Here is a 9400-nt window from a genome sequence, read left to right on the forward strand (position 1 = left end):
CCGCTGATAAAACCTGTGAAAAGAATGCAAATCACAACTTTTTATCTGACGTGGACCCAAAGGAGAGAGCGGTGCTGTAAGAGTGTATGACTGCTGCCCATCCTTTGTTCTGGTCTTTCTCTTGTGAGCTCACATCCAGGAAGGATGGGCAGGGCTGGTACTAAAGAGTCTGAGAGGCAGACTGACAGATGATAACTCCTTAAAACAGATGTGACAAAGCGCTGTGAGGAGATTCTTAAGACTTCCCTGACTGGAACGAAACACAGCGAACCACGTAGGACTAAAACACAAAGCTCCATTTTCAAACAAAAGTCTGCAGCTCGAGCCCAGAATAACTGAGTCACTGCTTCCACTGCTAGGAACCTTATTGCTTTGCTTGATACGGTGCCACACATCTAGCTTTTTGCAATTTTCCCCCCAAACCAAGCACATACTGTACTGTGTCTCAGACCAAATCATTAAATAGTCAGTATCTTGGAGTGTCTGTGGCTATTAACCCAGAAGAATGCTTTGTGTGGTTAAATAAACAGCTGCGGTCTGGCACCGGTCCATTAGCATTGTTACAGTCACAATTCTCAGTCATTTCCTGCAGGTCACACACTGTGCCAGCAGCAATGGGAAAAATTTCAGGGAAAAAGCCAAATAGTTACTCCGGACCCGCAGCAAATCTGGGACCAATCACGGAGTGGGTGTATGTAAAAGGCAGCTGGATTAACAGACTGGGAGCATGGTCGGAAAAACCTTGGGTTTTTCAGCAAACTGCAGTGATGTGGGGCTCACATCTGCATTTACATAAACGTAGTTCCAAATATGAAACCATCAGCAAGTACTAACCCATAATATGTGGTTAGAGTGAGTCTATGTTTATGTGTATTCATAGCCTACAGAAGAGGAGCATGGGTGGAGGCGGGGGGCTTTTCACTTTTTCAAGACCACCCTCACTAAATTGTTCCTTTGCAGACAGCCGCGTCTTTGGTTCAAACCGGGCTGAATCGTCCTGTGTGCAGGACACTAATTAAACAAGTTGTGTGTGTAGCTTCCACTCTTTATGATCTGATGTTTTACAACTACCCTAAATCATCAATGCACTGTGTGTGTTATGTGCAATTTCCTGCTATTATAATGCCATATTATTTAAGTATAACCTACAAGCTGCAACCCATCATTTGAAAGTACTGTACAGTATAACCTTGCTTCCCTCAGAGTAGCTGGCCTCACAGATGGTAAGGCCATTCCTCAGGGAAACTTTCCACTGCTAAGCTACAGTCGGCCCTGGACTTTTTATAGCATATAGTGTTAAGTGACATGGCGGTCAATATTAACATAATTTCTTTAGGTAATAGCTGCACAATGTTGAAGTACTCTATGGCTAAAAGTTATTGACTTAACAACCTCTATTTTAGTGCATTAATATCTATTACATTATTCACTTATAATTACAGAGACCTTACCATATAACATCAGTTTAATGTTGCAGCCTGTACTGCTTTACATATATCTGGACGTTTTTGGCCTGCAGTATAATAACGCATGCATCAAATTTTTGATGTGTCTATTTTTCTTAAATAGCTTTGCACAAGGTCAACTTGCTCTCTATAGATATATAGAACATTTAACTAACAATTTAACTTGACTCGAGGCCCAAACCTATAAAGATATCCATTATTCATGCTATAGTAATGCTATACAAAAAGAAAGTACACTTGCAAATACCTATTTGGATAACATATCCCAGAGACATTCATAATTGATTATAATGTGGCTTTGTTCTGACTGCTAAGATAATAGCCTCTCATTCAAACAGGAGAACTAGTGGTTAAATGAAAATGGCCGGATAGAATACAGATAAGGGCCCTTTGCTATAGCACTATGGGCACATTACAAAATCTATTTGGCTGAAATCCCTGTAGCCATCACTCTGCCAGGGTTTTGCCTTGTTCAAGCTCTCAACCTTTCATTAGAGTGCAAGAGCTGGGGTCAGATTCATGGGCAGTGGGCACATCCATGTGCAATTACATGAAGACGCTGCCTTTAATTTCACCCTCGCCATTTTGAGGCAAAAAAACACACCCCGTGAGTCTGAGCTGCAAATCTGAAGCGGACAGTCCCCTCCTGCCCTGTGGGTTTGTGGCGGCAGTATTTCTAGGCATGGCGGTCTCTTAACAGAACAAGGCCTCGGAGAGGTTTCTGGGGCATAATTTCAGCTGTGGCACAGTTTAGTCTAGGATTTGCCAACATAGGAAGGCCACACAGACAGAAATAGGTCTTTAGTTCTGTCATTTCCTTTGGCTGCAGGGATATTTAGTGCTCTTACCTTCTTTAACTGTTAAATGCAGCACTTTTAATTTTCTATTTCATTTGTTTCCAGCTGTGAGAGTAATCTGATGGTTATGATTTTTGAGATTCTGCCAATGGAACTGACTTCAGTGATAGTACAGTGAGTCCTCAATATAGTACCCAGTGCCAGACTGACTGACATTACTTTACAAGCATAAAATACAGTGACTCTGAATGTGCAAAAATAAAAGCCTCAAAACACTAGAAGTCACAATTTTCACAATTTTCAGAGGCACAGTGCTGTGGAAGCACCCTGTGGTTATTAACGTGGTTCACGCCAAAGGTTACTGGAAGTTTAGTTGCATTCAGACACGCACATTGTTTCCACTTTCATGTATCTTCTGCTTTTAGCTGCTCCAAATTTGAATAAAGGAACATGCATAAAGGAACAAAATACTTGAACTACAGTTCAGTACTAGAGATGGCACGATACCACTTTTTTATGTCCGATACCGATACCGATATCATAAATTTGGATATCTGCCGATACCGATATGAATCCGATATAGTGTGTTATTTAATCAATAAAACTGTTTTTTTAATATCTTGCTGCTTTTTGTATAAGTTCATACTCAAGTTAAAAAAAACAAAACACTAAAGCTATTCTGTTATACCTGTATGCAAAAAATACACTGCACCCAAAATATTTCATAGTTCAGCAAAACTGATCAATCTAATAAACTTGAACCTACTCCATCCCCCCTATTGTGGTATTTTAAAGAGTAAGCAACCTAACTAATAGGGTTCTAAAACTCCCAGCAAAAAAAAATAAAAAAATAGGGAACCACCCACCCTCCACCTCGTGATGCTTAATCGACGTAATCATCTTTAATTTGATGCAGTGTGAAAAAAAAATGCCCAGAAATTATTTTTCAAGAATAATTAAATAGATTCAATATCTTTCTTCAACAGAATTGCAGACTGCACAGATGGTACCTTCCCAAAGGAAAAAGTAGTATAGCTTACTAGGGTATATTAGACTTAATAGTTACTATATACAATAATGGACTTCTATACATTTTACATCAGATTAAAACTTTGGGTGTAAGATTCAGATAATTATTTATTAAAAGCTAGACATTTTAAATGAGAATAAGAAAGAAAAGTATGTCTTTGTGCCCCCCTCTCCCTGTTAATGCCCTATCGGCCCCCCTGGCTAAACTTTGCTAGATCCGCCCCTGCACAGTTACCAGCCGTCAGCTACGTAGAAAAGGATCCTGGTGTAGAAAGTAATATTAAATAAATTCTAACAACAGCTTATCAAGCGTAAACGTGCTGATAAGCATAAGTTTAGCCGCTGGTTTCCTCTTTCTGGCGCGAAGTGGGCAATCAACAAACAAGAGAGACGGACTCGCGACACAAAAGCCGATCAGCTGATCATTGATCAGTTTCATGATTGAAGTAGCAGCAGGAGAGGGAGGGGGAGAGAATGAGAGGCAGTCGCTTCATATATCGGTTGTTAAGCTTAACACGGGAATGCTTTACAAACATTCAGAGATGAACTTACACACTTGCTTTACTTCTCTCTGGGATAACTTCCTCGGAGATGAAATGCTGGATTGCTAGCGAGGCTACAATTACACACAGCCGCTCTATCACGTGACGATGTGATATCCGATCCAGTAATTTACGTCAGTATCGGACCGATACCGATACGTAATATCGGATCGGTCCATCTCTATTCAGTACATAATAGCCAGTAAATGATCTAAAGAGATAGCATGTCTTTATCAGATCAGTCTAGTAGTCCCCCCATCCGATTTCTTCTTACCCAGTTCAGAGGTACAAGGCGGCTGGAACCCAGCTGTATACACAGGCCCTGTATACACTCTGGATAGGTCACTAGTCCATGACAGGTCTGACACAGAGAGATGAACAATAATTTATTCATTCACTTTGGACAGCGTAAGAAAGCCACAATACCTGGCGGGATTTAAGGCAAAACAATAAAAACTCCACACAAAAAGACTTCAGCTGGCAGATTCAAACCCAGAATCTTCTTGTGCTTTATATTGTAAGGTAAAGACCGTACAATAATACAGAGAAAAAACCCCAACATTCAGACGTCCCCCTGTGACCAAGCACTTGGCGATGGTGAGAAGGAAAAACTCCCTTTTAACAGGAAGAAACCTCCAGCAGGATTAGGTTCACAAAAAGGGCAGCCATCTGACGTGACTGGGAGCGAGACGGAGATTAATAATACCTGCTGTTTTATATACATATTAATTACACTGTCCAAAACAACAACAACAAAACGATCACATACTCTGTTTTGTTGGACTCCCTTTAGCTTTAATGACAGCATGCAGTAGCATTGCTTGATAAACCTCTGCAATGTCATAGCATTTATTTCCGTTCATGGTTGCATTCACGGTTGTTAATTTTTCACAAAGCTCTTCTACTGATGATATAAGAGCTTGGTCATTCATTACAATCAGAAGTTCAGCTGACCTCATCCTTTGGCACTTAACATTGCTTAACTTAGACCCAACCAACTGAAGCAATTTAGATTATACCACTGCCACCACAGGGATCAGTAATCTTTGGTATATCATCCGCCTGCTTTCTTAACTTAATGCACACATGCCTCTAGAACAAGGTAAATCTGGACTCATCAGATCGTATTGTTTTCATTTCAAGTAACCTTTACTGCAAAGTTATTTATTGCATTCCAAATATTTTTATCTCCTTTTTAAAAAAAATACTGTCCCTTTAAGAAAAAATGTTGTCTTGGGTCTTACACTTGTCAGCATGCCACACACCCAAGTAATCAGCACGCCACACACCCAAGTAAAAGTATGTGGCCACGTCATACGTGTCTCTTACAAGTCTCGTGTCGAAGCATTGATTTTAGCATGTCTTGGGTTTTTCGTTTCCAGAATTGATTGTGCTTAGTCGATGCACATATCCGCTAATATGAGTGCAGGGTAGCAAATAAAAATAGTCTCACACTGACCGCTTCCACCATGCTAAATGGCGCTAGCTAGCACTATCAGCGCTCTAGTGCTACTTTCATTTTTTAGAATGAGGAAAAACCCTAACCCTGACCCTGACCCTAACACTCTTTTATCAGCTCTATCGTCTGTGGTGCTGACAGCAGTTTTCATTGTAAGTTATTAGTTAATCTATTCACTACTGTGAAAAAGTCTTGAGATGCTACTCATAGAGCCAGATCTTTTTTAAATGGTCTTAAACCATAATTCTCCAGGCTTTCAAAAGGTGTATAAAGTTTGTTTTATGTTTGTTTTTTTTGTTTTTTGTTTTTATCATTTGTTTGTTAAGCCACTTAACACTGACCTATGACTACTCTAAGATAAAAATCAGCTAACTCAAGGGATGAGTCAGTGTGTCTACACATAACAGGCAAAGCTGAGCAAAGAAACTATTTTTCTTTGCTCATCTTTAGACTGTCATGAAAACACATAATTTGTTGAAATGCCTTTAGTTGAGTCTATAAAAAACGCCAAAGTTAACACAGTTTGACAGTCATAAAATAGTATTTTTGAACCGACAAGGTGATTTGCAAAGAGCTATTAGCACAAAACTTGGTGTGTCTTTGCCTGCGTGGTGTGAAGTGCATCCTTAAAAAATCTGAGGAAATTGGATAAATACAATTTCTGTCATGGTTTTGGGTTGCACTGGTTGTATTTCAACTGTTAGGATTATAAAAGCAGAAAAGTAGCTTCAGATTTTGGTCCACCATGCAATGCTATCTGGAAAGCATCTGATTGGCAAAAACTTGATTTTTCTGCATGACGATGATCACAAACACTGTCAGTCATTGATCCGCCTCTCCAAAGCTCTGACCTGAAGCACTGTGAGATCATCTTGATAGAGAACGCAAAAAAAAGCAGCCAACATCCAGAGAAGACCTTTGAATGTCCTTCAAGAAACCTGGAGAAATATTCCTAAAGACTACTGTGGTGGTGGATCAGTGTAACAAACTTACTGGCCTGACATGGTGAATCCGTAAGCCCTCCAGCTAGTTCAGGTACTGGCCAAAATGATGGCTGACACGGCAGCCGTGCAGCAGCAGCAGGTGGTGGTACACAGGTAGCAGCTGGAAGAGCTGCAGGCCCAGACTCAGCGGCAAATGCAGGTGCAGGACAATCTGGCCATTCAGTCTGGGGCCACTGTGCTGATGATCCCTCCTGTTCCGGCGGTGATGCTGCACAGGATGGAGGAGTATTTCATGGAGGTGTTTCAGGCTATGGCAGAGGCATGCTGGTGGCCTCCAGAGGAGTGGGCGTTGTGGCTATTTCCCCTCTTGTCAGGCGAGACCCAGATGGCGGCTTCGAGGGGCAGCTTCGTAGATGTCTGCGGGGCCATCCTAAATCAGTTGGGTCTCTCCCCTTAAATCCATCACTGCCGGTTCCAGGGTGCCCGCATGGGAGTGAAGGACTGGCACTTCAGTTCCAGGATGCACTGGAGAGGTGGCTGCAGCCCAACCTGATGCAGGGGGAAGCGGGGCTCTTGTGTAACACCCCTTTTGATAGTTGGGATATAGATTTGACTTCTGCGACTTCTTTTATGTGGGTTAAATTAGCTGTGTCACCAGATTCAGGGACATTTTTTATACCTTCAATGTCAAGAAGCTGAGATTCCCCAACAGGTGAAATGAGGGGTACTGGAATCTCACTATCCTTCCTAGAAGATTCACTGTCATCACCTCCCATTCTTCCTGGCTCTTCAAGGTCATAAAGGCTGACCTGAGGTGAGCTTGCTGCTGGGGGCACCTCCCCTGCCTCTATCGGCATTTCCACCTCAGTTTCATCTGAAACTGCTTTGGGAATGACAGCTCTGGTAAGAGGGATCACGCTGTCAGTAATGCGCTGCTCTAATGCAATGTCGGGTGACATGGGATCAACCTCAGGCATTATGGTGGAGGCAGCTGGATACAAAAGTACCACCCTTAAAGGATACACTTCATCATTGTCTGATATGGCATTATCAAAATGCTCTGTTACATAACCTGGGTTTTGATGGGTTTTTGGCCTTCGCACTACTGGTGGTGCTGGGGTTTCAGGAGCACTTACGGGCAGAAACCCACAGGGCAACAGGAGGTCCCTGTATAAAGTGCACAGAGGACCATCTCTAGCCTTAGGATGCACTGTATACACAGGAAGGTCACTAGCACATGACACAACCACATAGACATCTGCCTCCCATTTGTCTGCTAGCTTGTGCTTTCCTCTCAGTCTTACATTTCGAATTAGCACTCGAGCTCCTGGTTCAAAGCTAGACCCAGTAACCCTCTGGTGAAACCTAGTTTTGTTGCGCTCGGCAGATTTCTTAGCATTTCTGCTCGAAAACTCATAACTCTCTTTCAGGCGGTTCGTCAGGCCTTGCACATATTGTGTATGAGACAGTGGCAGAGCATCAACAGGAAGCCTGAAAGCTAAGTCCACAGGGGGTCTTGGTTGTCTCCCGAACACAAGCTCATAAGGTGCAAATCCTGTGACTTCATGCTTTGTGCAGTTGTATGCATGCACAAGAGGCTTACCATAGTCTCTCCAATGAGACATGTCCTTGTTATTTAGAGTGCCCAACATCTGTAGCAGCGTTCAGTTAAAGCACTCCACAGGGCTACCCCTTGGATGCTATGGGGTTGTCCGCGACTTCCGGATCCCTGCCATTTCACACAACTCTTTGATGGTACAGGACTCAAAATCGGGGCCCTGACCACTATGGAGTTTCTCAGGGAACCCATAATGTGATATGAAATGTTCCCACAGACACTCAGCCATGGTACTCGCCTTTTGTTTCAGTGTTGGTATTGCGAGGGCATACTAAAATGGTAAAATGGTCTGTTAATACTAATATGTCCTTGGTATTACTTTGATGTGGTTCTATGCTCAGAAAGTCCATGCAGACTAATTCCAATGGCCTGGTGGTCTCTATTGAAACCATTGTGGCTGCTCTCTCTGGTGGAGTTTTTCTTTTCACACAACGATCACAAGTCCTTTCTTCAACCACTGAGGACATTTTAGGCCAATAAAATCTAGCTGTCACTAGATCAAGGGTGCGTTCAATACCAAGATGGCCCATGTTGTCGTGCAGACGTTCAAGTACCATGTCTCGCAATTCTCTTGGTAGGACAAGTTGATGAGTCACTCCCATCACTCCCTGCCTCTTACGAAACAAGACTTTATTTTTGAGCTCCGGTTACAGCATCTCGAGGCTACATGGCCATCCTCTCCACACCGAAAGCAGTACCACAGGCGTGGCCTGGGAGGTGGCTGATGTTCTGGAACGGGCACTGGCAAGGGATGCTGATGAGCAGGATTTGTCTGCACAGTTACCGTTGCACTTGGGTTTGCCGTTTTTACTTCTGCTTTTCTTTTGGGGGGTTAAATGAGCAATTTGAGCCGGTAACTCTGTGATTTGTTTCTTCAGAAGATTGGTTTCTGCTGCAGCCTCAGACTCAGAGCAAACACAGGCAGTTTGGAGTTGGGACCAAACAGGCTGTTTGGGTTGGGTTGGCTGTTGTCTGGAGACACCAAGGTACTTTTTCATATGTACTGCCTTGTTAGTATGCTTGTCTTCCTTAGTACGTAGCAGGAGTAGTAATTCAGCAAAAGAAGGAAGGAGGGTTTTGAACCTTTTGTTCTGGAGCTCTGCTAATAAAGAGTCATCCCAGCAGCCTCTACAAAACTGCTTCAACAACTGCCTATCAAACTCATCAGTAGGGGCCCCTCTTCTCCTTGTAGCCATGTTAAGCACAACTTGGAGTCTGTGAAGGTAGTTTGATGGTTTCTTACCAGCATTTTGCAGCACCATAAGCCAAGTCAAGAAGCTGCAAATTTGCTGAAGGTAAAGCTTGTGAACCAAGATGCTTAATGAAATCTGAAGCAGGGGGCAACAAGCTATCAACAATCTTCCTGGAGCATCTTAAATCAGACAATGCTGGGTCTGTTAAAAGAAGTTCCACATATTGAGCGCCAGGTCTCATAATCTGTTTCATTACTTAGCCGTGGCAATCTGCCTGAAAAGACTCAAAGGCAGCATAATGGTATGGTGGGGTCTCCTCATTTCACACAGTATGCTCCACAGCCACCTTTTG

The sequence above is a fragment of the Oreochromis aureus genome, linkage group 7, assembly GCF_013358895.1.
Source record: "Oreochromis aureus strain Israel breed Guangdong linkage group 7, ZZ_aureus, whole genome shotgun sequence".
NCBI lineage: Eukaryota > Metazoa > Chordata > Actinopteri > Cichliformes > Cichlidae > Oreochromis > Oreochromis aureus.